This window comes from Alexandromys fortis, unplaced genomic scaffold (assembly GCF_014885135.2).
Source record: "Alexandromys fortis isolate MF-2015 unplaced genomic scaffold, M_Fortis_MF-2015_v1.1 scaffold_43, whole genome shotgun sequence".
Taxonomy (NCBI): domain Eukaryota; kingdom Metazoa; phylum Chordata; class Mammalia; order Rodentia; family Cricetidae; genus Alexandromys; species Alexandromys fortis.
In genome coordinates, this window is record NW_026067928.1 from 6,358,546 (window position 1) to 6,373,093 (window position 14,548).

Here is a 14,548-nt window from a genome sequence, read left to right on the forward strand (position 1 = left end):
TTCTGAAAGAACAACAGTTATCTTAACCATTGAACCATCTCTCCGGCCCCGCAAAATGCTTCTTAATGACTGCCAGATAGTGTCACTTTAAGGAAAATTCTTCCTTAAATGTGTATTATGATCGTGGACTCCTTTGAGGGAATGGCCGGGGCCTCTGTCTCTCAAGTGCTGGGATTAAGGGTTTGTGCCACCACTGCCTGGTGACCTGCAGCTTTTATGCATGCGGAATCACAAACTTACAAAACTACCCACTGTCTAAGGAAAACTGGCACAAGTGGGTGTGAATGTAGAGATGTTCTCAGAAGCACGAGGGCAGAGTTTTGCAGACTTGTTTGCTGTTTCTAGAAAGGGCTTGGGGGTTGGAGATCTAGCTCAGTGGTAGAGCATGGGCAAGGCTGGGGGTTGAATCCCCAGAACTGCAAGAAGACAGAGGCAGAAGCACAATACTGTGAACAAGTTGAGTACCTGCCTCAGCAACTTCGCCATCATCACCCCTGTATGGTTTTGCCTGTTCCACTCTTCCATGTGCATGTGTGTTTATACTAATTTTACATGTTTCTATATCAAAAATTAGACTGGGATTTGAGCTGTGCATCTTTACTGTTTCTCTTGATACTTTCAGCCTTTGCTGAAATAAGGCTGCGAATTCTCACTTTGCTTGTGATCTGTACGAATGTTTGCTGCTGTAAATGTAAGAGCTCATGAAACGAACTAGACTATACGTTCTTCCAGGGACACGACTGTGGTTTCTGTTTGTTTCCATTTAGGTTAAATAACCAAGAAATGTTGCCAAATAACAGAGACTCAGCTGTGAACACAAGAGCACACACTGGAACTGGCTTATGAAGCGCAAGCCAGCTGGCCGCTTTAGGAAAAGTCTTAGGGAAAAAAATAGCCCTTCCTCATCTAAGTCAGAAATGGAAAATTGAATCTCCAGGCTTAACTGGCTTCTTTTTTATCTCGTTTGTTTGTTTGCTTGTCTGAGGTATACTTTGCTGAATAATTGTGACGTCGAGAGAGTAAAACCAAGTGCGGCTTTCGATAAAGCAATGCTGCAACCCTCTCACCCACTAAGGAAGAACCTATAGATGAAACATTCTGTATGCAGGCCATGTCAGGTGACAGGAGGCAACAGGAACCCCATGCCTGATTGCCATATGTTCTTGAGTTTGTTTTTTTTTGTGTGTATAAATATATATTATCTACACACATGTATATATATGCATATAATCAGTGTTTATTCCCACATCTTGTGTGCTCCCAGATTCCTTCATTTTCTGTGTTTCAGAAATACTTTATGTCCTACCCACCGAATGCACACAGAAGATTCCAATGGCATAAACAGAGGCCCAGTGAGTACAAATATTTAAAAAGTAAGAAAATAATACATTCTCAAATTTCATCTTATTTTGGAAGTATAAACAGCTTTCCTGCTGCCCCAGGAACCAAGAAGCTCTGTTTGTTTAGCATTTGTGACTTGGATTGAATCATTTATTAGACAAACAAGATGAGTGGCTTATCTTTATTCCTCTCTGTTGCCAACTGTGATACCGCTGGAGAGACAAAACAGCATTTTTAAGCAGGTGTCAGCATTGTCATCTCAGAGTGGCATGCATTTGGTAGCAACAGTCGGGTGTCTTATTATGAACTGCTTTACGGGGCTTCCATTACAGCTAGTCCGCAGTGGCTTCAAGATGAAATCCCACCGAGAGGCAGCCCTGAGCATGCAGATGGAAGCTGAATGTGAGAGGGATGGTCCAGTCTTCATCATATGAAACAGGGCTCGACTGTGAAAAGGTGCAAATATTACTGAACAAAACGATGGTTCACTTCGGATAAGCATTCAATAAGGTGAGCTATCCAAAAGATTTTCCCTTTGATAAACGCATCCATTTTAAAAGCGTAGCAGATTTGAATTTATGGTCTCTAGTCTCTGGGGCCAGGAAATCTGAAAGAATTTCCCAATAAGTTGCCTAGAAAAATTACTAAATTGTATCATGCTGTTCCTTTTGGTAAGATGTGCGATGCTACTAGCTGGTTAATCTCTTTACTTCTAAAGATGATTTGCAGAACCTGGGTATTTGATATGCTGGAAAATTGCTGTTATTTGGCCTCATACAAAATGGAGTTTCCCATGGTAAGTTTGAAGGTATCTTCCATGTTATACTTTTACGGTATGATGTCTGGGAGTCTTTCATTCAAACTTCATCTCATAGGGTCATATATGAGGGAACCTTAAAAATAACCTTTTCATAGGACTTAAATAGAACCTCACTTATCCCATAGTCTACCTGGTGTTTGGACTATAGTGATTTTGAAGTGTGTATCTGTGCATAGAGTTGACACAAATAAAGTTTCCTAAATCAGGAAATAAGTATTTGACCTTTGGTCTTGTTACTGTCTTGGTAAGTTTGGCAAATGGATATTATCTTTCAATAGCAAGAATTGCTAACTAGATGTTTAATGGCAATCAATATCTTACATGAACTCTAAAATTAATGCCTGGCAGAGAGGATGGTTAAAAGAGCAATATACTTTCAACGAATGAAGTTTGTGACTCCGGAATGTAACTGCAGTATTAAGGCATCTTTCCTGACTTGTCATGTTTTTTAGTTTCTTTTTGAGACAGGGTCTATGACAGCCTATTGAATAACTGGACTTGTTACAAGTATGTCCACCATCACTCCTGGCTAGATTTTTCTTTTGACTGCAGTAGGTGTCTGTTCTGCTTTCCTGGAGAATTTTCCAGAAAGCATTTTTACAAGGAACACTTTTTAAAAGAGTTTAGAAGGTGCAGAATTCGCGGTTGCCAACGGGAGAAAGCAGCACAGGGGCTTTCTACCATCTACTGCTGAACACCATCTACTGATGAACAGATAAAGCCAATGTGGGAAATTGATAGGACAGAATACACCATCACTGTATTGAAATTCTTCTTCCATAAAACTTAAAGACATTATGCAAAGTGAAATGACAATTACAAGAAACCAATGTCGCATGATTCAGCCTTTGTGAAGTGGCCGGAAGGGTCACGTTCACATCGATACAATGGGGAATGCTGGCTTCCGGGGATAGGAGAAATGGGAAATGAGAAGTTAAGGTCTAGTGGACACAGAGTTTCCGCTGAGAGATGAAAATGTTCTCGAGGTGGATTAAGGTACTGGCTGCACAGCAACGTGAATGGATGTAAAGCCACAAAATATCTGCTGCTTAAAACTGGTTAAAACGGCAAATTATGTGTTACATATATTTTACCACAATTTAGAAAAATGAAAGGACAAAGTTTAAACTTATTTCAATTATAGCTTCATGCTTGGCCTTTTTCTTAATTTCAGACAGGGTAAGCTCAGCTTTCCTAAATTCTAAGTTTTCACTCCTCTCATGTTTACTAGCATGTGCATGGAAGCTTTCTGTTTGTTTTAGCTTGGGTATCTTTCTTGGCAGGCCCTTCATGTTAGGATACACCATTGTGCCTTTGAATTCAGAACTAGCAGAGTTAATTAACTTTGAATTTATTTTATAATTTCAAGTGTTAAATGTAAATTTAAAAGAGCGGTATTCCATCTTTGAAAATTGCCTTTTGGAAACATGTATACATCCCCATTTACATTAAAGATAGGAACATTCCATGGCCTTTTGTATTTTGGATATATTTAGAGGTTCATGTTTAGGTAGTAAGTTGAAGATACTTATAAAACAATTTCTTCCTTGCTACAGCCAATCTCTCTAACTGTCCACCATTTTTCCTATTAATGTTTAACTGTTTCTCTGTCACTTTTCTGTAGTGCCTTAAAAGTCTTATTTTCCCTATTTATTTTTGTCATAATAATTTTCAAGATTACCTTTCTGTGTCAAAATTTCAAGGTGATGATACCAGTGTGGGGATAATTGTACTTGTAGGGCCCTGGTCTCCCTTATTCCTGGGGTGCATTGGCGGGGACAGTTTATAATCGGTTAACTAAGCTTCCTGTGTGTTTCCGTGCTATCCCTGCCCTGCCTGGCGGTTAGCTGCAGAGAATCTTCTTCATTGTTAATATGGTAATTTCCCACCTGCCTGGGCGAGAGATCTTTGAGCTGCAGTTAGGTAGATAAGGGCTTCCCCAAGTCTGAATAAACGGCATTCGCTTGACCTCCTATCGAATGACCCTGGTCTCTGTCTCTTTTGTTTAATCTCCAGGTCCTTGCCCAGACTCATGTTCGGTGCAGTTGCGCGTGAACTGTACCGAGGGTGTAACACCAAAACCGGGTGTTACATGTACTGTTGTTTCTGAAATTTACAATAACCTATCAGGTAATGAAGCTTCTCAACCAAACACTTGTGTGACATTTATCTCAGGCATTTACACCTACAATGATGCTAAAAGGCAGGTGAGTGCCCAGGATTGAACGTATCCAGGCATATTATTGATGGACTCTAAAATTCCTTAGCATGAGCCTTTTAATGTTAATACTTACTAACATTCAGTTGAAAATGTCAGGATTGTCTTTAATTTTAGAGATAAATCAATTTAGGATAAAACAATTGCTGCTCAGGATACTTAATAAATTGTGATCCTGCCTTGAGTTTAGAGGTGGAAACTTTCAAGGTGCAGGCAGAAATGCACACGGCAGCTTGCGGACAGTTCATAAGGGAAAGCTCCGTAAGTCGTGAATAGCAGCAGAGCCAGGTTCACCAAAATCTATTTCAAAACGGAGAGTTTGACATATTCCTCAGAGGCCATCATCTCGGTGAGACAAATTCCGTGGTGGAGAGTTCGTGTCTGTCGTCCAGAGGGTCAGTGTTTCCTCTCAAGTCTTGTGACTGTCCTTCCATTCAATACGGGTGGAGGACAAATGTTTTTTTCAAACGACAAGAGTATCCATTCTGTAGTTACTGCTCACGAAAGCTAAGCACCCTGGGGCTAGGGGACAAGAACAACAAAAGCACTTCAATCGAAGAACTCAAAACCTTTGTTTTCACAGCCTCGTTGCCAATTGTATTAGACCTGACCTTATAAGTGGATGTTTGTAACTTTCACTAAAAATACTAGCATGTGTCTTCAGGTGTCAGTGCAAATCCTTCCAGGTGTGTCAGATGCTTCTGAATTCCCAAATACCCTTGGCTATAAGATCTGTAGGACGGTGCTACTGTAAATCCCAATACTGCTGCAACTAAGTAATGATAGTATCTCCTGAAATACGTGTTATCTGGGGACTGTGGAGATGACTCTTCAGCTAAGAACATTTACTGCTCTTCCATAGGACTCAGTCTCTATTTCCAGCACCCATGTCAGGAGGCTCACGACAGCCTATAACTCCAACAGGGGATTCAACAGTTTTGTTTTTCTGGACTCATGGGCAACTCTCCTCTCATGCACACACCCGCACACACTTGCACACAGACAAACATATAAAAAAAATTAAAAATGCTGAAAATAAAAAAAAATAAATTTGTAATTTGCAGATTATACACCAAGCCCTGTGCTAGGTGCTAGATAGCAGCAGCCAATGCCTAGTGTTGGTTCTATAAATACAAATCAAGTTAATGATATAAATAGAAAAGAAGCCGGGCGGTGGTGGCGCACGCTTTTAATCCCAGCACTCGGGAGGCAGAGGCAGGCGGATCTTTGTGAGTTCGAGACCAGCCTGGTCTACAGAGCTAGTGCCAGGACAGGCTCCAAAGCCACAGAGAAACCCTGTCTCGAAAAAACAAAAACAAAAAAAAAAAATAAAAAGAAAAGAACAAGGTATAGGAAAGAATAAGGAAGGAATTAGGTTTGGTTATCAAATCCTAATGATTGTTAAATGGGGGCCCTCAGAGATCCTACGAGTTTGCAAGTGAAGAAGAAGCTATTCATGTAGGGGACTAGGTGTGCAGAGGTTGGGGATGGGGACCATTTCAGTAAATGCAGAGGATGGGAGGAGACTCTGGTCGTTTGAATGAGAATGGACCCAAAAGGCTCATCTATTTGAATGCTTAGTCCCCAGTTGATGAACTTTTTGGAAAGATTCGGAGTAAGTCCTTGTTGGAGTAGGTGTACCTTTGTTGCAGGAGGTGTGTCACTGGGAGGGGGCTTTGCCTCTGCCTGCTGCCTATGGATGAGGATGTGACTCACAGCTACTACTCCAGGGTCCACCTGCTTGACACTATGCCTGCCCGCCTGACACCATGCTCTCCACCATGATGACAGAGGACTAACCCTCTGAAACTGTAAGCCAACCCCCCATCTAAAGCTGCCTTTTCAAAGGGCTGTGCTGTTCACGATGTCTCTTCACAACCATAGAATAGTGACTAAGACAAGAACCATGTGCTTGGTGCCTGGTAAGGATAAGAAACTAATTTTTTTATGTGGACAGAAGCTCAATATGTTGACTTGGATTTGGAAAAAGTTAAATTCTATTTTATTTGCTATGACCAAAATTATTTTTTAAATATTATATTCTTAGGCTATGGTTATATTCAAATAGCAAAATACAACAGGAGAAAGCTGATGGGAATTGGACTATTTTAGATGAGAGATGGTGGAAGCAGAGGTCATAGTCAAGGAAGTAGAGATGATTCAGAGGAGAAGGATTGGGAGAAAAAGCAGAACTTGGTACATTGGTCACGATACTTAAGGAAGAAATCTCCTCCTATTTCCTAGGACGATGAGGACTCCACTTATCAAGATGGAAAAGAATGGAAAATGAATGTGCTGGTTCAGGTGCACTGGGGAAAGGCAGGAACCTGATTTTCTGCACAAAAGGCTTATGATATCTGTAAGACATGCGTACAAACATGCCACATAAACATCTGCAACTGAGATACAAAAACGAGAGAACATTAATTTGGGAGTTGCCATATAAACAGATGCAAAAACAGACTAGAGATGGATGAAAATATTGAAAGACATTTAAAAGGCCGTGTGTGCAGGAACTGCAGCATTTACAAACCAACTGTACAAGGAAGAGTCCGCATTTCAGAGACAAAGCAGTGGCCATCCCAATGGGGAGGAGATGTGGCGAGCGTGGTGTGCGAGAGATCAAGAAAAAGGAATTCAAGTCACGAGTGCCAAAGAATGTGGGATACTGCAAAGACAGATGGTTCTGAATGTGCTTCTGGTTTCTGACAATGGGGAAGTGGTGGTGGCCCTGGAAGGAGCAGTGTCTGTAATTGGATTATGGTGGGCCAACCACTAACAGAGGGGCGCTCATTTTGGGAGCTTTGTTGTGGACGGGGATCAGAGAAACAGGGAAAGATGCAACGACGGGAGATTATTTTAAACATGAGCTCTGAGGCTACGTCTAAAGGTTGAAAGGAACAATGTGTGCCAAAGGAGATGCTGAAGATTCCTGGAGAGGCGGAATCCAGGCAGCCAACACGAATGCTTGTTCTGTAGCAGCGTGGTACAGACACGATGCACTTTAATCCACTTTAATCCTTGCACTACCACAGGGAGATAAGTATCACAGATCTAACACCTTGTTACATTTCAGATGGCTTAGGAAGCCCAGTCAGAATGGCCTCGGGCTCAATGTGTCTATTAGGGATACTGAAATACAAAAGCACAGGCGCAGATGTTTCTCTACTGCACCCCTCGGCTGCCGAATTTGTTCTTAGTGGGAAGTCATTGAAATCCTTTCTTGCTCTCTGTCCATCTTGACTCCTTCCTCTCGACAGCATTCCCCTCAGATCTGGCTTTAGGACACAAGGGTCCCTTTGTCTTCTGTGGAATCTCCTCTTTCTCGGGAAGCACCCCAAGGCCAGCAAGATCAAGTATCATGCTTCATAGCACATTTTGAGCTTGTGCCCTTGTTCACTATGATGATTGCGTACTGACTGCTAGATGCTGTGCTGTGCAGTAAGGAGCAGGCACGCCAAGTGAGTACTTATCTAACTTACTCCCAACATGGTCTGTGTAAGTGGAGGGTGTGTGCGTATGACTGACAATTGAAGCAATGGAGTTTTTTTTTTTAAGAATAATTTCAAATAATAGGGATTAGAGCATAAATAGTCAATACTTTATCAAATAACAAAATTTGCTTCTGGATATCAATCAGGGCAATGTGATAGAGAACTATTGAATAAGAGGTCATAAAGATCCTAGTATTATACTAAGAAAGTCCCTCCATTGAGGCTAACTATAGAAACAAGGAGTCTCTCTTGACTCAGAGGGCGGTCGAGGTGGTGCAGGAGATCATAGCTTTGTCTACCACTCTCCTCTCGTTCATAGATAAAGAAACAAAGGGCAGAGCCACCAACCAGCTCAAGGCTCTAAGGCTCATAGGATAACCCTGCTTCCAGTTAGTCTAATGACCTTAAACAGAAGCACTAAGTGTAGGCATCTGTTCATCTCTACAAGGTCTTGGACAAGAACTGGCTATCCAAGTGTTTAGCCAATTCATCACCCCAGGGACAAGTGAGAGAGGAAAGGAAGCTGGGAACCCTTTGCTGAGAACAGACAGTATCAAATCAAAACATTTACTGCCGCACCATCTTATAATTGTGAAATGTCATTTTCTTAGACAATGAGGTCTGAAAATTTTGCCAAAAGCCTTTCGGTCTTTCCTTTCTCTTCTAGGAAGGAATGTGCTTAACATTTTTTCCCAGAAAAACGGGTGTTCCCTTCAGAGAAATCAATTGCTCAATCTTCCTCAGTGGCAGCAAATTCCAGAGAATCAGAAAAAAAAAATTGAGGGCAAGAGTTACTTATTTTCATATCTGAACAAAATTGCTGCATAGAAACACAAAGTCTGGCATGGTGGGTGGTCTGTGCTGAGCTGCGGCAGGTCAGAGTTCCTGTGACTGTATGCAGAGATCAGGGGTATATCTCGAGGCTTTCCTGTGGGACACAGCCTGGAGAAGAACGGGAAAGTGGTCAGTCTGCCTTTTGCATCTCGTTTAGTGGGCTGGGCTACAAGCTTCTCATGCAAAATCAGAAAATCATTTGCTGTCTCACAAGAAGGCTGGGGGGATGGCATGATAAGGAAGCAGTCTGAGCAGGGCACATAGGAATAGTGGCAAAATCGGCACAATAGATGCACAGGGGATGGAGAATAAAATGGATGAGATACCGAGAAGGCCTGGAAAGTGGGGTCCAAGATGGCTGTTACTATTTCCATCCCATTCATGGTCAGAATCTTAGGGTACTTTGGAGTCTTTTAGGGGAGTCTCGAGGGATTTTTCTGATCCCTGCTGCCCATTTCCGTTCTCATCTCCTTCCCATGTTCCTTCTCCACTTCCTCATACTTTGTCCTCCTGTGTCCTTTAACTAATTGTCGTAATAAACCTCGGTGTTTTGTGGGTCTCTACGCACTCCCGACTACCTATGTGTTAGAGAAAGACCCTCCTTGTTGGTTTCCTGCACATAGCTTACATTTACAAGTTTAAAAAAAATTATCTATTTTTTTATTTTATATGCATTGGTATTTTGCCTGCATGTATTGTCTGAGAGAAGGAATCAGGTTCTCAGAACTGAAGCTACACACAGATGTGAGCTGCCATGTGGGTGCTGGGAATGAAACCCAGGTCCTCCAGAAGAGCAGTCAGTGCTCCTAACCACTGAACCATCTCTTCAGTCCCCGTATGTACTAACTTTTTATCTGAATAGTGTATTCACCATGTTGATGCTGCCTGAGTTAACGGCAGGGAGAACCCAGCAGCCACGTGCACCCACAGTACCAGAGCAGCCACGTGCACCCACAGTACCAGAGCAGCCACGTGCACCCACAGTACCAGAGCAGCCACGTGCACCCACAGTACCAGAGCAGCCACGTGCACCCACAGTACCAGAGCAGCCACGTGCACCCACAGTACCAGAGCAGCCACGTGCACCCACAGTACCAGGGAGCTTGACCCCTCTCTTTTCAGCTTAACTCCACCCATGAAGACCTTTAGAACAATGCCAGTTTCCTCAGTTGGGCAATTTGCCTGGCAGAGGCCAAAATTAGTTAGGAGTAACTTTCTTACTTTTGGTGGAAATTTTAGGTATATTCTTTTTTAAAAAGATAAAGAAAAATCTGGGTGGCTTTTGGGAAATTTAAGGAAGTTAAACATATCTTCAAATTTTCAAAATTTAACATTTGCATAGAAAAAGATCCCAAATTAAGTTCAATATTTGTATTGTAGTGTTAGCCTGGTTAGTTAAGTCTTCTGGGTAACCTACCTCCAAGTAGCAATTTAGGCTTCTAGAAGCTTTCTCTGGATCCTTAGGATTGAGTAAGTGCAGGTAGAAAAAATGAAGAGAGGAAGAACTATGGGAGGGAGGTGTTGAACCCAGAAGCCACATCAGGTCTCTTTACACGCCCGGCACCAGGCTATATCCCACAGGAAAATGGCAGTGACATGTCACTTAGCAATGTCCTCAAGTGAAAAGGAAAAATAGTTTGGAGAAAAGTAACTGGTTGTGGGCACAGATGTCATGAGTTAATCTGTCCTTTTATTCTGATTTTTTTTTTAAGACAGGCTCTTTTTATGTAGCCTTGGCTGTCATGAAACCATATGTAGACCAGTCTGGCACTTGTGAGTGCACACGTGCTTGTCTGTGTGTGTGTGTTCGCGTACGTGCGTGCTTGTCTCTGTGTGTGTGTGTTTGCGTGCTTGCGTGTGTGTGCGTGTGCGTGTGTATGAGAGAGTCCAACAGTCTGTGAGTGGAGGCCAGAGGACAGCTTGTGGAGTCAGTTTTCTCCTGCTACTATGTGGGCCTGGAGACTGAACTCAGGTCATCAGGCTTGGCAGCTCGTGACTTTACCTGCTTAGTTACCTTGCCAGCTCCCTTCTTTGATTTTACTAATCAAATGATCCTATGACATTAAGAAAAATCATGGTAGCTTTGAAGAGCATGTATAATGCCTTAGAAAATCCATGCAGCTGGGAAACTATTGTGTTTTGGTAAAATGAATTACAGAAATAAAGTCAAATAGCAAGGGACTGGATCTGCCTAGGTGTCCATCAGCAGGGGACCGGACAATGAAATGTGGCACCCACGTATACGTGATGGAATTTCATTCAGCCATAAACAAAATTGAAATATGCAGGCAAAAGGATGTAACTAGAAAATATTATGAATAAGATAGTGTAGGACAACTACCACGTGTTATTCCTCATATGCGAATCCTAGCTTCTAAATTTTATTAGCATGTGTTGATGTGGGAGTGAGTGTGGGCAGAGGCCAGGGAACTGGGAAGGAGCCATGAGAATGGAAAACCGGGCTGTGAGGGAAGGAGTGCGAAGAGTAATAGGATAAACGTGACATTTAAGGGGGGGGATATGGGGAGGAAGGGTGATGGAGAGCAGGGAGATGAGGGAAGACTGGGGAGGTCCAGAGAAACTGTGCAAGGGATGCCATAAAGAAACCTGTTACTTCCTATGCTAAGTGAAGAAGGACATTTTCGGAAACTATATTGACTTTTAAAATATACATAGCTGACAAGTGAAGTTAAGAATTTGCCATTTCCCCCACAGTGAAGCATGCACTGGTGTTGCATACTGAAGACAATTTCATTACACTGGGCCATTTTTGTGGAATTTTGGGTGTAGATTGAGGCTGTTGGTTCGCCCCTGGCTGCTCAGACCCGAAACAATCACACAGAAACTATATTATTTGCAATACTGTTTGGCCAATGTTTTAAGCATATTTCTAGCTGACTCTTATATCCTAAACTAACCCATCTCCATTAATCTGTGTATCACCGTGAGGTTGTGGCAAAATTTCCACGGACTCCAGAGGAGGTGCCTGTCTCCTGCTGAGGCTACATGGTTTCTCCCTGACTCTGCCTACTCTATCTCTCTCCATCTCTGTTCAGATTTCCTGCCTGGCTTTACCCTGTTAAGCTATTGGCCAAAGCAGCTGCTTCTTTATTAACCAATGGCAATAGAACATCTTCAGAGCATTTACAGAGGGAAACCCCACATCAGTTGGGTCCCTTCACACTTCCCTTACTTTGTATATTTTCATTTTATCTATTTAAAAGTGTAATAATGGAGAGAAAGAAAACAAAGTGGGAAGTAGTAGGGAAAGGAGCGTACGAAGGAAGGAGGGAGGATGGGGTACTGGACACAAGCACCCGACACTTATTTTTCCTGACTGGTGCTGTTATTTACTAGGTGATCACAATGAATTTTGAGGTCTCCCTCCCAACTCTGAGAAAAATCAACAGAACTTTATTTCTCTGTTTATTCTGACATCCAAGTTTATTTTTCACTTACATTTGTGCAAGCTCTGGGTTGCACCTCTGGATGGAACTGAGGCACGTTACAAGTGAGGGGTAACTGGGGAAATGTGTGGGGTGAGCCCCTTCCTTTCTGAGCACTGCAGCCTCGTTCAGGCAGTCACCCTTCAGGGAGTTCCAAATGAGCAATATAGTTCTGGGAAGTTTTCGGATGTGTGAGACACAGCTCCGCTTCAGAAGTGTGCAGTAATTATAAAACAGTCTAAAAGGTACAATTAGGAATGATAGAGGGGCGCTTCTCTTCCCTGGCAAGACCAGGCAAGCTTCAGAGGGAAATGTCTGCCATCTATTCAACTGCACGTTTTACCCGGGCATCAACAGATCTAAAACCTGCAGGCACTTCAGGATCTGGGCTTTCATCCTTGCATAAGTGCCTGTGCCGTTGCACGGGGCAGTCTGGGCTCTCTGCCTGCCGTAGAAGTAGGTCTATAAAACGCCTTTGCTATTCGGAGCATGTGGTCCACGAAGGTTCTCTTCAGGAACTGCAGGAGTTGTCTCTCACTGTAAGGAGAAGGGTTCCAATGAACCCTTCTACCCTTGCTGGTTGTACTGTTCCCATTCAAATCGCTATTATGGAAAGAATAGGAACAGCAAGTCCAAGGTCACAGAGACTCTCAGAGAGGAGGTTAGAGCAAAATGTGGTCAAAAGAGTTATGACAGAACATATTAACATTTGATCGTGTGGTTTGTTTCTCTCTGTACTCACATGAGAAGCAGTTTTCTAAAAATACAGTATGGGAAAATATGTTCAATAAATTAATTGCAGCTATGTTTTAGACAGACTGTTGGGGAAGTGGTCACAGAGCTAAGTTTCTCTCTCATTTCTTTTTCCTGCCAAAGAACTGGGACGAATCATTTTACTTTGAAGAACTAAGCTTTGGGTATTCCTCAAAGCATCTCAGAGACCGTTTCTTCGAGAATCCAGGCTGTCATCTGTGGAAGGACAGACACTGGCCATCAGAGTTCAGCATTGGACTTCTGTCCTTCTTCACATGCGTGCCTGGAGTCCCCGAGGGGTCTTCAGTTACTTTTAACATCTGCAAACTCAATGGTCACATGCCCACAATGAGTTCAGCAATAGCAGACGTCCAAAATGCTTCCTGGTGCACCACACAGCACACAGACGTTTCTATCTTAAAATGGCTAAGAGCAATATGTAAGCATTGAGCTAACAGAAAGTAACTCATGCTTCAGGATCTTAGCCTTCTTTACTAGCTTTAGAGCAGATATTTTCCCTAGCGTTTGGAATCAGTTCTTGATTGTTCATTATGTGTGTTTTCAGAGACCAGTGCTTCAATGCCTGTCACCATTTCTCTGCGTTTTCACAAGCATTTTTTGTGGCCTTGTGAGTCACTTCTTCCTCACCTCCCACAAATAGCGTGGGTTAAATAGAGCTGTGGGGATTTTTTTAAATAAAGAATCATTTTGACTTCATAATCTAAAAAAGCGTCACTTATATTGAACACACACATACACACACACACATACACACCACCACCACCACCACCACCACCACCACCACCACCACCACCACCACCACCCCCCCCCCCCCCCCCCCCCCCCCCCCCCCCCCCACCACCACCACCACCACACGAACAACCTACCAATGCAGCCACGGTGGAAGGTCCACTAAGGTCAGGTGGCAGTGATTTGTGTTTTGTTGTGGTGCGGTTGCCCAGCCGCCGTGATCTTTTGCTATTTCGTAGGCAGGTGAAATCACAGAGTGGATTGAGAGCCTGACCTCATTGCATCCTACGTGCTGAATCACGGTCCTCCAACTGTCATCAGATGGCACGGGCCGCAGTCTGCTCTCCTGGAAATGGAAGCGTGCACAGGCTCGTGTGACCCGTTTACTGCTGTTTCTCATTAAGGTTACATGAACGGGATCAGCAAAATGTCATTTTCTCTTCCTCTTTTGTATTGCTCAAGCAAATGCTTTTAAAATCGTGCCAGCAGCTTTCATTTTAAGGCTGTAATCGGAGCACTCGCCCCTCATCCTCAGTGTCGTGACTGACCTCTAGCGACTGCGATGAGTTACATCAACTTTCAAATGGATTATCTTTTTGTTTTCTCCCCAGGGTAAATCCTGTCTCAAATAGAAACCCGATTGCCTGAGAGTCATCCCAGAAGAATGTGATGCTTTGGGGTTTGCGAAGAGCAAGAGATGAATGATTTTAATCTCTATTTTGATTCAGTTTGTCTTGATTTGAAACCCACTAGATCTCAGCAGGAATTCCACCCAGATCCTTGATATTCTGTAGGATAGCCCCCACCACTCTGATTATAAGACAGGAGTCTTCTTTGTGAGCACCAGCTTTTCAGGATTTAAATAGGTATTTGTCCAGCCAACTTTTTTTTT

General features: G+C 42.9%; 2 long non-coding RNA genes across 2 annotated transcripts; one reads left to right on the top strand and one right to left on the bottom strand.

Moving 5' to 3' along the window:
- Window positions 1-1,671: 1,671 nt before the first annotated feature.
- Window positions 1,672-14,270, bottom strand: LOC126503163 (uncharacterized). The gene is made up of 3 exons (XR_007592193.1): window positions 13,794-14,270; window positions 4,456-4,901; window positions 1,672-1,787 (listed from the first exon to the last, which is right to left on the bottom strand). It is a non-coding gene; the product is annotated as an uncharacterized lncRNA (long non-coding RNA).
- On the top strand, window positions 1,728-14,398 carry LOC126503161 (uncharacterized). The gene is made up of 6 exons (XR_007592189.1): window positions 1,728-1,851; window positions 2,060-2,137; window positions 4,178-4,291; window positions 6,032-6,190; window positions 6,624-7,840; window positions 14,268-14,398. It is a non-coding gene; the product is annotated as an uncharacterized lncRNA (long non-coding RNA).
- Window positions 14,399-14,548: the final 150 nt, after the last annotated feature.